We start from the raw sequence: 20,676 nt of genomic DNA on the forward strand, positions 1-20,676 counted from the left end.
GGGCACGGACTATTCGAATAGATTCTTAACTCTGCAGAGGTGTGCAACTTTGCCCACAAGTAGGATACCACAACTCGAACACCGTCGTGTCGGTGTAGATCCCAACATAGCCATTACCCACCATAGCTAAGCCTGACTAGCCATCACGGGATGTACCAAGGGGTCATCGACCGTTCACTTAGGTATAACCGGGCATAAGTCACTCGGGGCTTATCCCTTTTCCTTAGTCACCCGTTGCTCTCAGCTCACCTGATGGCTACCACACCAACTAGTGGGATTTATGCTACGCCGTTGCCCATTCAACGGTCGAGTGGTTTGCACGATAGTGGAGTTAGGTGAGATGACACACCAACTCGGTCCTTAGACACGACAAGATGGATATCTCCCTTCTTTGCCCTGCCACACGGGCATAAGCACACCAATCGGCAAATCGCACAGAAATGCCGTCCATCTCGCCCATACTCATCTTTCGAAAATCCACATTTTAATCCTTCCCACACGCACACATTTTCTTTATAAATCAAATAGTATAATGAGTAAAGTCCTAAGCATTCTAATATCGATTAACGTCCAAACAAAATCAGACATTAATCTAGGTGGTCAAGGAATGGTCATCACAAATCAAGGGGTGGCTATCCAACCGTGTTTTCATGCAAGTAAAACATATGCAATTTATAAAACAGGCCATTGGGTTGTGTTTATAAAAACTAGGACAGAAACATGCATCAAAGGATGGGATTGAACTTGCCGTCTTCGAAGCCTTCGGGGAAGTCCTGTCCTTCGGGCTCGGGGTCGCGGAACTGATCCTCGTTCTCCTGCTCGCAGTACTGCTCGATGACGGGTTCTCCTTCGTTCACTCCGCGGTCTACAGCACACATAACAAGCATCCAATCAAACAAGATCTATCGTTGAGCTCGAATCGGTATCACATAAAATATGGAGATAGAAGTGGTATTTTTGAGTGGTTTCTTAACGGTAGGGCCGAAACTGAGTTCAGAGATACTTGGTAAGGTTTCGGGTTGATTAGAGGTCGTTAGGTTCATGAAATAATAGGTTTAGTAGAGGTTCGGGGGTCGGTCAGGGGCCTGGTTGTAATTACTCCTCGAGAAGGCAGGGACCTATTTGTAATTTTTAGAAATATTTGGACTAAACTGGAAAGGTCTAGGGCATACTTGGAATTATGTTTCATGTGAAAGGGTTTTCTTGAAAATAAAACAAAGGACAGGGTTCTTTTTGAAAAGAAAGGATATAAGGACAAGGGTCCTTTAATAGAATGGGAGGAGAGGGGGGGCCTAAATGCAAAATGGCCATTCATCCCCTTCCTCCCATCGCAAAACAGAGGAGGGGCGCCGGCTCACCGGCGGCGGCCAATCCGGCCGCCCCGGGCTCCGGGGGTGGCCGTGGACCGGGGGAAAAGGGAGAGGGGGGTACGGGGCACCGATCCCCGGCCTCACCTTGAGCTAGGGTGGCGCGCAGAGGCGGCTCGGCGAGAGAGGGCGGCGGCGGTTGGGGAACGGCTGCGGCGGCGGCGCTGCGGGTTAGGAGGAGGGGTTAGGGCCGGTGAGTGATGTTGTGGGGGTGGCCAGGGAGCTCGGGGCTCTTTTATAGCCGAGCTAAGGCGGTGGAGCGGCGTGAGTAGGTGAGACGCGGCGGTGGCGGCCGGCGAGCGGCACGGGCCGGAGTAATGGCGCTCCGGCCACGTCCGTTCGTCGTGGAGTGGCGTGCGGCGGTAGCGCGGGCGACGAGGCGGCGAGCAGTGGTGAGCACAGGGCGGCGCTGTGCGGGGCAGCGGCGGGCGGCGCGCGGCGCGGCCAGGCGTGCACGTGGGCTCGGCGGAGCTCACGGCGTTGCAGCTTGGCGCGTTTGCCGTGGCTTGGTGCGCGTGGAACGCGTGTGGCGCGCGTTCCCGGGCGGTGGCGAGCGGCGCAGCGCGTGGCACAGCGGCGGCACGGCGGACGGTGCGGCGGCGTGTGCGCGAACGACGCTGAGCGGGGCGGGCAGCGAGCGGCGCAGCGACGAGCGGTGCGCGGCGCGCACGTGGGCACGGCGAGGCGCGCGCTTGTGCGCACGCGGTGGGGCAGGGGCAGTAGCGTGCGTGCGTACGCCGCGTCGGTGTGCGCGGCGCGGGTGGCGATGGTGGCGTGCGCGGGGTGCGCGGTGTGCTTGCGCGACGCGGCTTGGCGCGGCGCGGCGTGCGTGCATGCGCGGCGCACGGTCGGCCGGGGCGGGGCGCTGCGGTGGCGAGGCGCGAGGGCGGGGAGCGGCCGAGCGCGGAGGGCGGCGTGGCACGCGGGGCAGGCCGAGCTGGGGCGTGCGCGGGGAGGTGGAGCCGGGCACGGCGGCGCTCGGAGCAGGAGGCGGCTCGGGGCAGGCGCGGCGGGGAAGGAAGAGAGGAAAGAGGGAAGGAAGGGAGGGAAAGAAAAAGAAAAAGGGTGAAGGGAAAAAGGAAAAGAAAATGGAAAAGAAAATGGGGAAAAAGAAAATAGAAAAAAGAATTAAAGAAAAAGGAAATGTTGAAAAGGAAGGGAGAGAAAGGAAAAAGGAGGGGGAAGGGGCGGTGCGCGCCAGCGGCGACCGCGGCCGCGGTCGGTCACGCGCGGCGTGCGGGCCGCGGGAGGTGGGGCACGCGGTCGGAGGGGAGAGAGGAAAAAGGAGGGGGCGGGATTCGCGGCGTCCGGTCGCGACACATCGCGTCGGATAGAAAAATGGATGGGACGCGAATTGAAACCGGGTGTCGGGTTGTTCAGGAGAAAATTCTGGGGCTTGGGTTCAGGGTTTAAGGGAAGTCGAGCTCAACGAAAAACAACTTAGCGCATGATTTGTTTAGTGAATTTTCAGGGTGTTACAAACCTACCCCACTTAAAATGAATCTCGTCCTCGAGATTCGGCTGGTTCCTAAACAGGTGGGGAAACTCCTTCTTCAGAGCGTCTTCTCGTTCCCACGTCGCTTCTTCTACTCCGTGTCTGCTCCACTGGACTCTGCATATCCGTACTTCAGAGTTTCTGGTCCTTCTGGTGATCGTGTCGAGAATCTTGACCGGTACTTCTTGATATCGTAGGTCTGGCTGTAGATCTATCGTTTCTACTGGCACGTGCTCTGCCTCGGGTACTCTGAAACATCTTCTTAGCTGTGAGACGTGGAACACCGGATGTATATCTGACATTTCTTCTGGCAGTTCCAAGCGGTATGCTACAGCTCCAACTTTCTTCAGAACTCGGTACGGTCCAATGTACCGAGGGGCTAATTTTCCTTGTACCTGAAATCTTCGGGTTCCTCGAATGGGCGATACCTTGAGATACACAAAATCCCCTGGACTGAAACTTATTTCCCGCCTTTTCTTGTCAGCGTAACTCTTCTGTCGGGACTGGGCTGCTTTCAGCTTCTCTCTGATCTCGGCTACTCTTTCTTCTGCTTCCTTTATGAGGGTGGGCCCGACTAAAGCACGTTCTCCAACTTCTGACCACATCAGAGGGGTCCTGCATTTCCTTCCGTAGAGAGCCTCGAACGGTGACATGCCCAAGCTTGCTTGATACCCATTATTGTATGAGAACTCAGCATAGGGTAAACTCTGTTCCCAATCTTTGCCATAGTTGAGAACACATGCTCTCAACATATCTTCCATAATCTGATTCACCCTTTCTGTCTGACCATCTGTCTGCGGGTGATAAGCGGAACTAAAGTCTAGCTTGGTGCCCATGGCTTTATGCAAACTTTTCCAAAATCTCGAGGTGAATTGGGTCCCTCTGTCGGAAACAATTCGGCTGGGCACACCATGCAACTTCACTATATTCTCCACGTAAAGCTTGGCTAGCTTTTCTCCGCCGTAGTTGGTACGTACGGGTATGAAGTGAGCCGCTTTAGTGAGTCGGTCCACTATTACCCATATGGAATCGTGTCCTTTCTGGGTTCTGGGCAGTCCTACCACAAAATCCATCCCTATTTCATCCCATTTCCAAACCGGAATGGGTAGGGGCTGCAACAATCCTGCCGGCTTCTGGTGTTCAGCTTTGATTCTCTGGCAAGTATCGCAATGGGCGACGAACCGTGCAATATCTGCCTTCATCCCATTCCACCAATACTTCTGTTTTAAGTCCATATACATTTTGGTGGATCCCGGGTGAATTGAGTAGGCCGAGTTATGGGCTTCATCCATGATCATCTGCCTGAAATCTCCTTTCTGGGGCACACAAATTCTGTTTTTATACCACAACGTTCCCTTATTATCAACTCGAAAGTCTGGGGCCTTATTTTCTCCGGTTTGCCTCCGAATTTCCATCAGTCCTTTGTCCGCTCTTTGGGCTTTGCTGATTCTTTCCTCCAGAGTGGATTGGACGTTCAGCACTTGGCTGGAGCCTCGAGGGACAATGTGCACATTTAATCGTGCCATTTCTTCTTGTAAATGGTCATTCTTGGGCCCATAGGATTTCCGACTCAAGGCATCAGCCACTACGTTTGCCTTTCCCGGGTGGTAGTGAATTTCCAAATTATAATCCTTGACTAGTTCTAGCCATCTTCTCTGCCTCAGATTTAGGTCTGGTTGGGTGAAGATATACTTCAGACTTTTATGATCGGTAAAAATTTCGCACTTATTTCCAATCAAATAATGCCTCCAAATCTTAAGTGCGTGCACTACTGCTGCAAGTTCCAAATCATGGGTTGGGTAATTTTGCTCATGAGTTCTGAGCTGACGGGAAGCATATGCAACGACTTTCCCATCTTGCATCAGTACACAACCCAATCCTTGTCGGGACGCATCACAATAGATGACGAAATCCCGATGAATATCCGGCAGGGTTAGCACTGGGGCTGTCGTCAATCTTTGCTTCAACTCCTGGAAGCTCCTTTCACACGACTCCGTCCAGGTGAACTTCTTTTCTTTCTTGAGCAGCTCTGTCATGGGCCGGGCTATTTTAGAAAATCCTTCAATGAATCTCCGATAATACCCAGCTAATCCAAGAAAGCTTCTGATCTCACTGACGTTGGTCGGTTGCTGCCAATTGGAGACTGCTTCGACCTTCTCGGGATCCACTGCTACTCCTTCCGCGGTCAAGATATGACCAAGGAAAGCCACTTTCTCCAGCCAGAACTCACACTTGCTGAATTTGGCGTATAGCCTGTGCATTCTCAACTTCTCCAGAACTACCCTCAGGTGTTGCTCGTGCTCCTGAATACTCTTCGAGTAAATAAGTATGTCGTCAATGAAGACTACGACAAACTTATCTAGATCGTCCATAAACACTTTGTTCATGAGGTTCATGAAATAAGCAGGTGCATTTGTCAGTCCAAAAGACATCACTGTGAACTCAAACTGTCCGTATCGGGTGACAAAGGCTGTCTTCGGAATGTCGCTTTCCCTAATCTTGAGCTGAAAATATCCGGACCTTAGGTCAATCTTGGAAAAGTACTTGGCTCCTTTTAACTGATCGAAGAGATCATCGATCCTGGGAAGGGGGTACTTATTTTTGATAGTGACTTCGTTTAGTGCCCGGTAGTCTACACACAACCTCATACTTCCGTCCTTCTTCTTGACGAATAGAACCGGGGCTCCCCAAGGTGACGAACTTGGCCTGATGAAGCCAATCCGTTGTAACTCCTCTAGTTGTTTCTTTAACTCTGCCAACTCAGAGGCTGCCATCCTATAGGGTCTCTTGGCTATGGGGGCGGTTCCAGGAACAAGATCAATGACAAATTCTATGTCCCTATCTGGTGGCATACCGGGAAGTTCTTCAGGAAAGACATCGGGGTACTCACTCACTACTGGGACTTCTTCCAAGGACTTGGCTTCCATGCTAAACACCATCGGGTTTGCTCCACTTTCCCGGGTGTGACAGGTCACTCGGACTCCCTCTGGGTTTGTTAGGTGGACTACCTTGTCTGTACAACCTATGAGGCCATTGTGTTTGCTCAGCCAATCCATTCCAAGGATCACATCTATCCCTTCCGACTTAAGTGCTACTAGATCTGCTAGAAACTCTACCCCACTTAAATTAATCCTTACCCGTAGACAACCCAGTTGACACCTGATGTCTCCTCCGGGCGTCCGGGTTAATAGGGGCGTTTTTAGTAGTACTGTAGGTATTTTATGTTTCTCCACAAAACTCGAGGATATAAATGAGTGTGATGCTCCGGAATCGAACAGTACTGTTGCAAGAGTTGAGCTGACAAGGTACTCACCGAGTACAACGCCCTGAGCTCCTTGAGCTTCTTGCGCGTCGATGTGGTTGACGCGGGCTCGTCCAAAAGTCTGCTGGGGCTGCCTCTGCTGGTTGCTGTTGTTGTTGGTGTTGCCACGGAGGGGCACTCGGTTGGCTCCGGTCAGCACTGGCTTGGGTCCGTTCACTGTGTTGGAGAAAGCTGAAGTGGCTGGCTTGTTCTTGGCATAAGGGCAGTCGGCGATGAAATGCCCTGTCTCTCGGCAGTTGAAACAGGCCCTGACATTGCTGTTGTTGTTGGTGACTTGGCTCGCATTACTCTGCGGGGCCCTCATGGTGTTCTGGCTTCTGAGCTGTGTGTTAGGGGCCCGTGGTCCTGTCGCTTGGGACTGGGTTCTGTACTGCATTGGGGCTTGGGTCCTTGGTGCATTGTAGCTGAAACTTCTGGCCTTCTGGGAACGATCCTGCTGGCGGGCCTTACTCTCCAGGAACTTGCGCTTGTTATCCTTTCTTTCATCACTCTTGGCCTTCTCAGTGAGGATTGCCTTGTTCATCAAGGTGTTGAAGTCAGGATAGATCTGAGGGGTGAGCAGGGTCCTGAGTTCTGGATTTAGTCCCTTCTTGAACATATCCTGCTTCTTCTCGTCGTCGTTCACCTCTTCCGGTGCATAACGAGCCAGCTCCATAAACTGGTGAGTATATTCTTCCACCGACATACTCCCCTGCTGAAGTGCGCGGAACTCATCTGCCTTGCGCTTCATGGTGGCCGAGGGGATGTGATAACGGCGGAACTCTCTCACGAATTCATTCCAGGTGATGGTGGAGGCATCTCTGGCGGCAGCGCAGTAATTTTCCCACCAGGCTAAGGCAGTCCCGGTGAGTTGATGTGCTGCCAGGAGGACTTTATCTCGATCCTGGCACCCAAACGGCTCGAGCTTCCTCTGGATCACGCGGAGCCAATCATCTGCATCCAAGGGGTTGCTGGATCCGGCAAAAGTAGGTGGCTTAGCCCTCAGAAAAGCTGTAAGCTTGTCGTTGAAGGTCTGCTCTCGTGGCTGTCTGTTCATTAGAGCATTGGCCAGTGTCTCCAGTATGAGAGTCTGGTTATGGATTACTTGTGCCAGGTCCACGAAGGGTGGTGGTGGTGGTAGCTGCGCATCCTGATTTTCTCCTCTGCCCTGACTCACTTCTTGTTCTTCCTGAGGATGGTTTTGACCGTTAAGGCGTACTCCTGCATCAACAGCTGCAGGGTCCCTGACACGGGAGGCCCTCGTGACACTCCGAGAAACCATCTGCAGATTGGGTAGGGTTTTGTGAGATTGAGATTAGGTGATGTTTAAGTTGTTTAATTCGTATTTTTGAAAAGGCAGAATTAACCTTCTGCCGAAAGGCACACACACAACAAGCACACAACAAGGCAAACAAGCAACCTTTAATAAAGCGAGGCAGGGTACAACACGGAACAAGACTAGAACGCGTACTACACGTCCGGGTACAGGTTCAAACTAGGAATACAACTTAAACTGGAAGGGCTAGAAGGGTTCAACAACAGGGTAGGGTTGGACACTCTACTCGCGGGGCGAGTCATCTTCTGGGGTGGTACGAGCTTCCGGGGAAACAAACGGCTCGTCGTCCTCCGGGTTCCCGTTCTCTTGGGGCTGAGCAGCAACTTCTCTTTCTCTGACAGCAGTAAACCCTTCGGGGTTCTCGGGTGGAGCTCGAGGGCTTCCGAAGAGCGTTCCCCATCCTATGACGGGTGTCCCAAGTAGAACATGGTCTTCTCCGATGGCCGGAACTGGGGTCCCACTTCTGGTCCATTCCTGCATGCGCCGGTCTCGGGCTTGTCTGAGGCTCTCCTGTGCAACTGCTTCACTGCTGATTGCGGCGGCGGCTCTTGCCTCGGCTTGGGCTGCTCGGACCTGTTGGAGCCTCACCGCGAGTTCAGCTTGCTCGGCACGATTGGTCTGCTCCTTCAGCAGGTGGGCCTGCTCATCGAAGAGTTGGTCCAAAGCGACCAGATAGTTAGCCACTTGGTACAAAGGGTCTACTTCATGGCGGCGCCGTTCCAGGCTTCTCATGCGGGCTTCCCAAACAGGGGTCCTGATGGCCGGCGGAAAGAACCTTATTGGCGTGGGTGCTAGGTGTTCTTCGAAAATCCGGCATAGGTACCGGAGTGCCTTTCTGATAGCCAAGGGATAGGTGTCTTGGTGCCTGAATCCCGTAGCGGTCACTCGCCACGACTGGATGTTGGGGTGGCGCTCACTTCTGGCGATGACAATGATCACCCTGCAGCGGAGAGTGCAATGATGCTCGTACTCTCTGCTGTAGTACCTTGGGCGTTCCGTAACGCCAAGGCTTTCCAGGGCGTTGATCAACAGGCTGGGGAAGCCAGGTGCAGCTTGGCAGTCGCCCTGGGTCCATCCTTCCTCAGCCATCTGAAAATAAAGATAGAGTGAATATCTTGCACGAATATTTGCGGTACACAAAGGGGTAGATGGTTTTTATTTATGGCATCATGGTGGGGTACAACTTCATGGGTACATGATTATTTGAGCAAGGATTCTAGCTTAGAGACTACTCCTATCATGGGGATTCTTCCTCTATTCTAAAGGAGCGCTTCTTCAGTGGGAGGTGCTGATCCATCACATCATCCTCGGTCTGAGTTCCTTTATCCCAATGGGTTTCTTCGGGTTCTTCTTCTTCAGTTTCAGTTCCAACATCCCAATGGGTTTCCATGGGCTCTTCCTCTTCGGTCTGAATGCCTACATCCCATTGAGCCTCTTCGGGTTCCTCTTCTTCGTCATCCTCTATCCATCCACCTATTCCCCAGCGAGCCTCGTACCTCCGCATCTGAGCTTGGAGAGCGGCCAGCGAGTTCTCGGCACGTGCGGCCCTTGTCCGCTGCTCTTCCAATTCTGCCTCTTTTTCATCCAATTGGACTTGGAGAGCGGCTAGGGAATACTCGGCATGGAAAGTCCTCGACCGTTGTTCCTCCATCTCCTGGGTTGCTTTCTCTGCTCTGTGGACCTGCTGTTTCAGTTGTGCTGCTTGCTCGCGATAGAGCTCATCCAGGCCGGTGAGGTAGATGGACAGGTGGGATACAGTGTCTTCCAGATCTTCTTCTTCCCTCCCAAGGCCTCTCATTCGGGCGATCCAGGTGCGTCCTCTTCCTTCTGTTGGCGGGAAGAACCCCATAGGAGTCCGCTGAAGGTGATGCTTGTAGATCACTCGGAGCCGTCGCAGGGCTTTACGGGCGGCCTTCCGATAGGTATCCGGGAAACGGAATCCAGTGGTAGAGATGAACCAAGGGTCCACATCAGGATAGCGGGTGCTCCTTGCTATGAAGATCATCAGGTCGCACCGAAGAGTACCCTTGGAGTCGTACTCCCGATAGAGAAACTCTGGTGGATCCACAACTCCGATACGTTCCAGGCTGAGTATCAACAACTTGGGAAGGCCGGGCTCTGCGAAACAGATTCCGCCAATCCATCCATTGTCAGCCATCTGGAACAGGGCAAGAACCAAAGGTGAGTGTTTGTGTGAGGAAAGGATTAAGGATAGAAAAGTCCTAAGGTAAAGGGTCTAAAACGGGTTTCGCTCCTAGGGTCACGTCCTACGGCCAACCTACGGCTCTGATACCACCTGAAGCGTCCTCTCATAAGAGAAGACTTAAATGTGATACAAAACATCAGTCCCAGGAGGCTGATGCCACATTTATTACATCAGATGGTTCAGAACCTTACAAACCTTGGCGGACACTCGATACAGATGATAATAATTATTAGCCAAGCTACAACATAACACCAGACCGCAAACCACATAGGGTCCACTACGGGCTCAGAGTACTGCGACAGCGGAGGCATCTCAACGGGGCCGGTTCCACGGGCAAGGTTGGGTGTAGAACGATAACCCTACTCGGCGTCGTCTGGCACGAAGTCTGGATCTTCTTCTGTAAAAAGTAAGAGTGGGGTGAGCACAAACGTACTCAGCAAGTCCAACCACACCCACGGAGGGGTTAAATCAAAATAATATGCCTAGGTAATATCAAGGATAAGGTTTATGGTTTAATTTGCAGAAGAACTATAATTTATGCAGGGGTTTGTTTTAAAGAAAACCTTTATAAAAATCAATTTCAGAAGTAACACGGAGTTTCCAATTTTTTAAACTGCTACCGGACTCCCCGTCCGTCGTAGCACACGGCACATCTGCCGGACACAATTCCAAAACAACTCACACCAGCCCATCCCAAGGAAACACTAGTTATGTGACCACACCATAACTCGCCCAATACCGTGGGCACGGACTATTCGAATAGATTCTTAACTCTGCAGAGGTGTGCAACTTTGCCCACAAGTAGGATACCACAACTCGAACACCGTCGTGTCGGTGTAGATCCCAACATAGCCATTACCCACCATAGCTAAGCCTGACTAGCCATCACGGGATGTACCAAGGGGTCATCGACCGTTCACTTAGGTATAACCGGGCATAAGTCACTCGGGGCTTATCCCTTTTCCTTAGTCACCCGTTGCTCTCAGCTCACCTGATGGCTACCACACCAACTAGTGGGATTTATGCTACGCCGTTGCCCATTCAACGGTCGAGTGGTTTGCACGATAGTGGAGTTAGGTGAGATGACACACCAACTCGGTCCTTAGACACGACAAGATGGATATCTCCCTTCTTTGCCCTGCCACACGGGCATAAGCACACCAATCGGCAAATCGCACAGAAATGCCGTCCATCTCGCCCATACTCATCTTTCGAAAATCCACATTTTAATCCTTCCCACACGCACACATTTTCTTTATAAATCAAATAGTATAATGAGTAAAGTCCTAAGCATTCTAATATCGATTAACGTCCAAACAAAATCAGACATTAATCTAGGTGGTCAAGGAATGGTCATCACAAATCAAGGGGTGGCTATCCAACCGTGTTTTCATGCAAGTAAAACATATGCAATTTATAAAACAGGCCATTGGGTTGTGTTTATAAAAACTAGGACAGAAACATGCATCAAAGGATGGGATTGAACTTGCCGTCTTCGAAGCCTTCGGGGAAGTCCTGTCCTTCGGGCTCGGGGTCGCGGAACTGATCCTCGTTCTCCTGCTCGCAGTACTGCTCGATGACGGGTTCTCCTTCGTTCACTCCGCGGTCTACAGCACACATAACAAGCATCCAATCAAACAAGATCTATCGTTGAGCTCGAATCGGTATCACATAAAATATGGAGATAGAAGTGGTATTTTTGAGTGGTTTCTTAACGGTAGGGCCGAAACTGAGTTCAGAGATACTTGGTAAGGTTTCGGGTTGATTAGAGGTCGTTAGGTTCATGAAATAATAGGTTTAGTAGAGGTTCGGGGGTCGGTCAGGGGCCTGGTTGTAATTACTCCTCGAGAAGGCAGGGACCTATTTGTAATTTTTAGAAATATTTGGACTAAACTGGAAAGGTCTAGGGCATACCTGGAATTATGTTTCATGTGAAAGGGTTTTCTTGAAAATAAAACAAAGGACAGGGTTCATTTTGAAAAGAAAGGATATAAGGACAAGGGTCCTTTAATAGAATGGGAGGAGAGGGGGGGCCTAAATGCAAAATGGCCATTCATCCCCTTCCTCCCATCGCAAAACAGAGGAGGGGCGCCGGCTCACCGGCGGCGGCCAATCCGGCCGCCCCGGGCTCCGGGGGTGGCCGTGGACCGGGGGAAAAGGGAGAGGGGGGTACGGGGCACCGATCCCCGGCCTCACCTTGAGCTAGGGTGGCGCGCAGAGGCGGCTCGGCGAGAGAGGGCGGCGGCGGTTGGGGAACGGCTGCGGCGGCGGCGCTGCGGGTTAGGAGGAGGGGTTAGGGCCGGTGAGTGATGTTGTGGGGGTGGCCAGGGAGCTCGGGGCTCTTTTATAGCCGAGCTAAGGCGGTGGAGCGGCGTGAGTAGGTGAGACGCGGCGGTGGCGGCCGGCGAGCGGCACGGGCCGGAGTAATGGCGCTCCGGCCACGTCCGTTCGTCGTGGAGTGGCGTGCGGCGGTAGCGCGGGCGACGAGGCGGCGAGCAGTGGTGAGCACAGGGCGGCGCTGTGCGGGGCAGCGGCGGGCGGCGCGCGGCGCGGCCAGGCGTGCACGTGGGCTCGGCGGAGCTCACGGCGTTGCAGCTTGGCGCGTTTGCCGTGGCTTGGTGCGCGTGGAACGCGTGTGGCGCGCGTTCCCGGGCGGTGGCGAGCGGCGCAGCGCGTGGCACAGCGGCGGCACGGCGGACGGTGCGGCGGCGTGTGCGCGAACGACGCTGAGCGGGGCGGGCAGCGAGCGGCGCAGCGACGAGCGGTGCGCGGCGCGCACGTGGGCACGGCGAGGCGCGCGCTTGTGCGCACGCGGTGGGGCAGGGGCAGTAGCGTGCGTGCGTACGCCGCGTCGGTGTGCGCGGCGCGGGTGGCGATGGTGGCGTGCGCGGGGTGCGCGGTGTGCTTGCGCGACGCGGCTTGGCGCGGCGCGGCGTGCGTGCATGCGCGGCGCACGGTCGGCCGGGGCGGGGCGCTGCGGTGGCGAGGCGCGAGGGCGGGGAGCGGCCGAGCGCGGAGGGCGGCGTGGCACGCGGGGCAGGCCGAGCTGGGGCGTGCGCGGGGAGGTGGAGCCGGGCACGGCGGCGCTCGGAGCAGGAGGCGGCTCGGGGCAGGCGCGGCGGGGAAGGAAGAGAGGAAAGAGGGAAGGAAGGGAGGGAAAGAAAAAGAAAAAGGGTGAAGGGAAAAAGGAAAAGAAAATGGAAAAGAAAATGGGGAAAAAGAAAATAGGAAAAAGAATTAAAGAAAAAGGAAATGGGGAAAAGGAAGGGAGAGAAAGGAAAAAGGAGGGGGAAGGGGCGGTGCGCGCCAGCGGCGACCGCGGCCGCGGTCGGTCACGCGCGGCGTGCGGGCCGCGGGAGGTGGGGCACGCGGTCGGAGGGGAGAGAGGAAAAAGGAGGGGGCGGGATTCGCGGCGTCCGGTCGCGACACATCGCGTCGGATAGAAAAATGGATGGGACGCGAATTGAAACCGGGTGTCGGGTTGTTCAGGAGAAAATTCTGGGGCTTGGGTTCAGGGTTTAAGGGAAGTCGAGCTCAACAAAAAACAACTTAGCGCATGATTTGTTTAGTGAATTTTCAGGGTGTTACAGATGGTTGGATCGTGGCTCCGGAGGCAGGTCAGGATGTGCTCCGCCACCAGCCGGATCAACTCACGGCCCTCGGTTTCAAGCTGACCAGCAAGGACTGGCCCCAGGCGCTGGAGCCTATCCGAAGCAGAACTCAACACCGGGAGGGCGTCAGCTATTGAAGCTGGCGGCTCCGCCACCTGGATCGGGCTCAGACCAAGTGGCACCAACGCCAGGCTCGCCTCGGTTGCCCAGTCAGCAATCCGCTGGGCCTCAGCGCGCTGGTCTTCCTGGTGCTTCCGGACCGCCTCCCGGACCGCCTCTTGCACCCGGGTGTCCAGGGCCGCCTTGGCCACCTCCACCTCGCGGGACTTCTCCTCGAGCTCACGGGACCTCTCCTCGAGTTCGCGGGACCTCTCCTCCAGCTTGGTCTCCCTCTGCTCAGCCCATGCCTTCAGCTTCTTGAGCGAGTCTCGCTGGCGCCCGAGCTCCTTCTCTATGCCGGTGGCGTGAGCCTCCCGCTTGGCGAGGGACTTCCGGTCCTCCTCCAAATCCGCCTCGTCGGCAGTCAGCTGGCGGGCCCTCTCCTGCAGTTGTTCACGCCATCCCTGCAGAGTCGCAGAGAAGACGTCGAGCTCCTGCCTCCGGACCTCGAGGTCCTCGCTGCGAGTCTCCAGCTCTGACTGTTGGGCTGCGAGGTGGGCCTCGAGGTCAGACCGTTGAGCAGCAAAGCCAACAACCTCCAGGGTGAAGTCCCGCTCCCGCTGCGCCAGGGATTTCTCTCGGTTTGACACCGCGAACTCTCGGTCAAACACCTTCTTAAGGTTGGCTCGGTAGGCCTCTTGGTCCGCCTTGAGCTTTGACCGAGTTTCCGCGGCGTGGGAGGCTTCAGCCTTCGTATGCGCCTCCAGACGGGTGTGCCAATCGGAGAGGCGCTGACGCTCGCTCTCCAGAGCAGACCACTCCCGCCGGAAGGCCACCTCGGCAGAGGAGGTTGCCTCCTCGATCGAACGCCGAACTCGCAACAGCACCTGAGGAAGCGGAGTCGCATCCTCCTCCGGAAGTTGAAGCTGCAGGAGCCGCCTGCCAAAAACCACCTCCAACTCCTCCTCTGCGGCAGGACCGGAGCTGGAGGTAGGGGCTTCTGCCGCGGCACTTGTCTCCGGCGCCTCTGCTGCCGCCGAGTCGGGCGCGGCCGGGCTCAGCTCCGGCGCCTCCGCTGTCGCCGAGTCGGGCGCCGCCGGACCCAGCTCCGGCGCCCCCGCTGCCGCCGAGTCGGGCGCGGCCGGGCTCAGCTCCGGCGCCTCCGCTGTCGCCGAGTCGGGCGCCGCCGGGCCCAGCTCCGGCGCCCCCGCTGCCGCCGAGTCGGGCGCGGCCGGGCCCAGCTCTGGCGCCCCCGCTGCCGCTGAGTCGGGCGTGGCCGAACCCAACTCCGGCGCCCCCGCTGCCGCCGTGGCGGACGCGGGGCCGCGTCGAGTGCGGCTGCGCCCTGCACCGGCACCTCCACCACCGTGTCGGGTGCGGCTCCGCCCAGCACTCGCGCCTCCGCCGCTGCGGCGTCGGGGGCCGTGGCGCCCAGAGCCGGCTTTTTAGCCACCACGGCATCGGGCGCGGCTGCACCCAGTACCGCCGTTTCCTCCACCGTTGTGTCGGGTGTGGCTGCGTTCAGTATCGGCGCCTCCACCGTCGCCGCGTCGGGCGCGGCTGCACCCAGCACCGGCGCCACCGCCGCCGCCGCCGCACTGAGCACTGCGGAGTCTAAAAATGGCACGCTAGTCAGCTCCATGCCACGCACCATGGGGTTGGCACAGGACGCCGTACCTGAGGGTCCCGCACCTGCTGCCACCGTCGCTGTCGACGCCAGGGCCGCCGCCGCCTGGGCACCTGCCAATGTGCCAGCGACAGTAGAGGAACCGCTGGGGCGGGAAGCCCTGGTTGCAAAGCAGAAAGGCCATCAGAAAAGAAGAAAACAGAGCACCGGCACAAAGGAGGAGAGTAGAATGACACTAACCCGGAAGTACCGGGGACCCAGCGTCCCCGGAGCCCGGGCCTTTTCTCCTGCGGTTGCTCCCGCTGCTGCTGTCCCTGTGGCTGTGGCATGGGCGCAACCCGAGGTCGCACCAGTTGCTGCTGTTGCCGCCCGCGTGCCTGTTGCCGCTGCACTTGCGGCTGCTCTTGCTGCTGCTGCTCCTGCTGCCGGCGGGAAGAATTCCTTGGCGGCGATGGTGGTGGTCCAGTCGCGCCAGAGGACCCGTGGGGGCCGGCAGCCCGGGAGCTACCCTGGCCTGCACCCTCAGAAGACCTCTGGCGCTTCGCGGCGGGCTCCGAGACTAGGGTCCCGTCGCCACGGAGTAGCCTCCGCCGGCCTGCGTCTCTCGATGACGCACTGGAGCTGCTCTGTGCCCGGCTGGAGCCGGCCGCGAGCGCACTGCTAGCCGCGGCCTGCTTCCCCTTTGTGGTGGCACCGGACCCCGCAGCGCTCAGCGTAGCCTGATCCCCGGACGTGCCAGGGATCCGGAGCCCACGGTTCGGGTCACCTCCGGTCTGCCGTGGGGCCAGTCCCCTGTCATCCAGGGTTGGCAGGGTAGCCAGCACCGCCACCCTCGCCGGGTCCTCGCAGAGGGGGACTATGCTCTGCGGAAGGATCAGGTTCTCCGGGATGAAGGTGTCTCCCGTCACGTTCCGCACCAGGACCTCCAAGGCCTCCTGGGTCAGGTCGCTTCCCTCCCCGCGGTAGGTCCTGCTGCAATCGTTGAGGCCGGTGAAGCTCCACGCCGGACACGGCCGCTGCTTCAGGGGGGCGATTCGGCGCTTCACGAAGTCGCCGAGCACGTGCCATGAGGTGAGGCCGCTCTCCGCCAGCGACCTGATCTTGTCCAGCACGGAGTCGAACTCCGGCTGCAGCGACGGCTTGGCCCTCCAGGATGCTTTGTCGGAGGCGGGCCCCGCGGTCGGCAGGGCAAGGCGCTCGTTGGCTTCGGTGGTGGCGATCACCCAATCCCTGCGCCACTCCTCCCACCTTCCGCCAGCAAGGCCGGGAATGTAAGGAGTCGGCAGGTCGCTCCTTATCTGGAAGTAGTACCCTCCCACTTCGTCCCTGCTCCTTCCGGACCTCACCAGAATGAAGAAGTAGCGGAAGAGGATGACGCAGGGACGCACTCCCACGAACATCTCGCATAAATGCATGAAGATGGACGCCAGGAGGAGGGAGTGGGGCGTCAAATGCTGAAGCTGGAGGCCGAAGTCTTCCAGCAGCAGCAGTAAGAATGAAGAAATTGGCAGTCCCACGCCGGCGGAGACGTGCGAGGTGAATAGCACGAACTCCCCGGCGCGGAGGTTGCCAAGGGGAACCGAGCCTGCTCGCACCCCCCAGCCGGTCTCCTGAGCACTCCACCCAAGCAGGCGGCGCACTGTGTTCAGCTCTCCCTCGGTCTGGAAGCGACGGGGATGAACAAGGGATGCCATCTCTTGGTGGAGTGAGAAGGGTGCCTGTGTAGGGGGGAGAGAAGGCAAAAGGGCGCAAAGGCTGGAGGAAGAAGACGAATGCGGGAAAGCAACCGCGGAATGCGGTGCGCCCGTTATAAAGCCTGACCCAACCGGCGCGCCCCGGAACCGTCGCCGAAACTCAAGCGACGCCCGCGCCTAGAGTTAACCGCCCGCTCCATGACGTGGGGGCCCAGGCCCACCTGTCAGGGAGAGCGGGTAATCAACGGAGGTGTGAAAAGGCGGGATCCGAACCGTCGCCCGCGCGCGTGGAGCAAGGCGGAAGCTGGGCTGATGTGCGCGCATTAATCGCAGGCGTGGCCGAGCTTTTCGGGAGCCGCGCCGGTGGTAAATGATCCGTTTACTCCGGCCGCAACAATGCCGAACGTCGCGCGTGTGACTAGGTGAACCACTGATCGTGGGGCCCAAAGTCAGTAAGCCGTTGCGATGTGATGAGGCAGCAACCAACCCGACGGGTAGTCAAAGCCGGTCAAGACCCCTGCAGAAAGGAACTTCAAGCTATATAGAGCCAAACCGCAGAAGTGGCCCCACCTGTGGGTTCGTACCTCCCCCAAGGTGGGCCCGGGGGCCACTGTCGGTACCCTGTAACAGGGATACCCACTCTTACTGCAGCAAGGCAGGACCCGCGTAGTTATCCGTAGCTGCGCGGGAAAGACGGAGTAGCCGGGCCCCACAGGCTAGGCTTTTCCCTCACCAGGCCAACGGCCCCGGACCGTTCCCCGCCTGAGGATGGGTCCGGTGACGCCACGTGTCTCTAAGGAAGGGAAGCTCCGAGCTGACCGCCGAGGCCTCGGACCCCCAGAAGGGTCCGGGACCTCCTGCGCCCGTCCGGACTCCCCTAACCGTGTAGGGGTCCGGAGTCGCCACGTGTCCCGGAGACGCGGGATCGTGCGCGAGTCTTCCGCAGGAAGACTCGCCCACCTGCCGCATTTAATGCGGTGGACAAGGCGTGCTCTGCCGCCGCGGTACGCAAGACAGCCTTGTCAGGCCTCGCTGAGCACCGCGTATTACCAAGGAGCACAGTGGAGCCGCCTGTGCCGCAACCGCGCAGAGCCCGCTTGCAGCATTAAATGGATACGACAGCACGACGCTTTTCCATCATGCCGCCTACGCCGCAAGCTACACCGCCCGGTTAAGCAACGTGGCGGGCGATGCCACTAGCTACGACAGGCCCGACCTGACAAGACAACGCCAGGACATGATGGACGAAGGGCTCCGGGAGCAGGCAAGAGAATCCAAGAGAGAGATCTCCTTTGCCTGCGACGCCATAATGTATGAACAGTACGTTATTTTATACTGCATCGTTGGACCCACCTGTCGGGGATCCAACGGCTGTGTACGCGCCCCCTTGAGATATAAAAGGGAGGTGCTCGCTATGCACAGGACAAGCCAGACTGACTCAAACTCTCGCAACCTTCTCACTCTCGTGGGAAGGCAATACAACACACAGTGGACGTAGGGTATTACGCTCCGGCGGCCCGAACCACTCTAAATCCTGCTGTGTTCCTCGTGTTCTTGAGTGAGACCGATCTAAGACTAGCTACCCCCTGAGTATACACCCTCTGGGCTAGGGCGGGTGCCTTCCGCCACCCGGCTGTGATTTGCAGCACCACGACAAACCCATTGCCAGAATTTGATAGCATCACCATGCGATGAAAAGGATGGAATAGAAATTGGCGGAAGAACCACACAAAGGTCACAGAGGTAACTAGAAACAGATATCCCTGGCAGAAGCAAACAACAGAATCTCTTACAAAAGCAGAATCCTGGTTTATCTCAAGAACAGCAAGCGCGTTGCATGGATGAGCCTCACAAATTACTGGTTTGTCAGGAGTCAATGGTAAGCCGATCACTGAAGAGCTAGACAACACGAGTCGATTGCTGAAGAGCTAGACAAAACTTTTGGACACTCCCACTGACAGCTGCATCATGCTTCATCTATAGGTAAAGAACTAAGGAAACGTTGTGGCGTTTCACTGTCAGTTTCCACTTTGCATCATAGTCTATGGAGAACATTTGCGATACCAGAACTTCAAGAAAGACTGAGTAATGCCATATATGCTAAAGGATAACACTTCTTCTGAATTAGGTAATAATGATTTCGCTGGAAATCTGACTTGGTATTTTCCACTAAGTGATAGTAGTCAGGAAAGAACAAAAGCAGTTTTCTGGACCTGAGTCACCTTCCTCCAACACTGAATACCCTGGGAGCTACTTTTTCCACTCCCTATGCAATACTTCAGCATCAGGTGAAGAATTAACTGCGTACTTTTGTGAGGAATGCATGAACTGTGATAGAAACATCACCAGGTACGAAAACTTCATGGAAGGGACCACCGGAGCAAAACTCTCATTAGAAACTTGAATCCTCGACTTGACTAGAAGCACCAGAAAATTATCCCAATGCTAAAGACTACCCTGTAGAAATAGAAGAAAATGTTTCAAAGACTGCCTGAGTACAGGTATCTGGGAGAGCTCTAGTTGATTTGACAGATTGGCCTCAGGCCCTCAGCAGTTGCCAGGACAAGATCTCCTGGATTGTAAAACCATAGTTAGAAAATAAAAATAATAGTAGAAACAGCAGAACAACAAGGGCTACAACGTGATTGTTCAAAAACACGCATTGTTGGAGATACAGATACACAAGCCTCTCAAAATTTTGATAGTTTAAGATGGGGGTGTGGGCAATGTGAGCAATGTCCGTCTGCATAACTGTAGTACAGAAGGCCCACCATCTACCTGAAGAGATGTGTACATTGCTTGTATGCTCCTCTTCAACTGACAACTGCTAATGATGGTATCACACAACATTGCTTGAAAAAGATGGCGGGAAATGGAAGGAATTAGCCAGCAGCTGAACAGAGCATGGACATGCTATCCAGAAAGGAATCTACCAACCTGAGCAATGCCTTCAAAATGATCAGGAGACAAAAAAATCTTAGATAAACTTACTTGCCTTTTTCATTTTTGAAAATATCTCAGTTATCATTAATTAACAACTAGAGTCTCAGTAATAATAAAGCATATAAAGTATGACAAAATGCAGTACATAGTTAGATTGAGGACAATTTAAAAAGGACAGCTAGAATACGGTATGGTAAAGAACACCAACATTAGTACTCAGAACTCAGAATAGTGTCCAACTTGTACCACATTCAAGCGAAATCCCAAGCTGATGTGGAGAGCAATTAGCCTATGAGCAATTGAGCTGGTAGGAGCCTACCAGAATACTGGCACACAAGGTAGCATAATTACAAGACGAAATCCATGATCCCCAGCAAAAACTACTTAGACCTCCTAGCAATTAATTAATCTAACTAAAAAGTACGAAATGGGCAAATGAAAGGGTCTGCTATCAACAGCAACAGTTCCCTAACTGAGACCTGCACATGAGGCAGACGAAATCATGGTTTACACCCAATTCGGTAAAATTTTGAACCAAAAATGGAGGAATCATGCTGCACACACAAGCACACTACCCAAGGGGAGCCTGCCTAACCCTCGAAAGTCTGAATGACTGAATCCCGTCCTAAACTGTCCCAATTCCGCACGAACTATCCAACTCGTACCACGTACGTCTACAGCGCGAGGACATGGGCGCGCCCAATGGGAGCCCAATCCGAGCAGCAAATCGCAACAGTGCAGGCCCCGGATCCAGCACCGACCATTGACCAAAACCTCACCAACTGGCCCTCCCACGAATTAAGTCTCCTCAACCGCGACGATCACGCAGCGCCCCGAAGGAGTGAGGAACTGGCGGGAGACGAGAGGTCACCTCGGAGTGCGAGCCAGCGAGCGCTCCCTCGCACCCCCACCCCACCCCGGCGGCGGCGGCGCGCCGTGGTCGGCCAGTCCCCACTCCTCTCCGCTCTCCCCTCGGTGGTGGCATCGGGCACGTGCC

At 55.7% G+C, this 20,676-nt stretch overlaps 1 long non-coding RNA gene across 1 annotated transcript; it reads right to left on the reverse strand.

Moving 5' to 3' along the window:
• Nucleotides 1–18,480: 18,480 nt before the first annotated feature.
• On the reverse strand, nt 18,481–20,676 carry LOC120673881. The gene is made up of 2 exons (XR_005674911.1): nt 20,551–20,676; nt 18,481–19,684 (listed from the first exon to the last, which is right to left on the reverse strand). It is a non-coding gene; the product is annotated as an uncharacterized LOC120673881 (long non-coding RNA).

This window comes from Panicum virgatum, chromosome 5N (assembly GCF_016808335.1).
Source record: "Panicum virgatum strain AP13 chromosome 5N, P.virgatum_v5, whole genome shotgun sequence".
NCBI lineage: Eukaryota > Viridiplantae > Streptophyta > Magnoliopsida > Poales > Poaceae > Panicum > Panicum virgatum.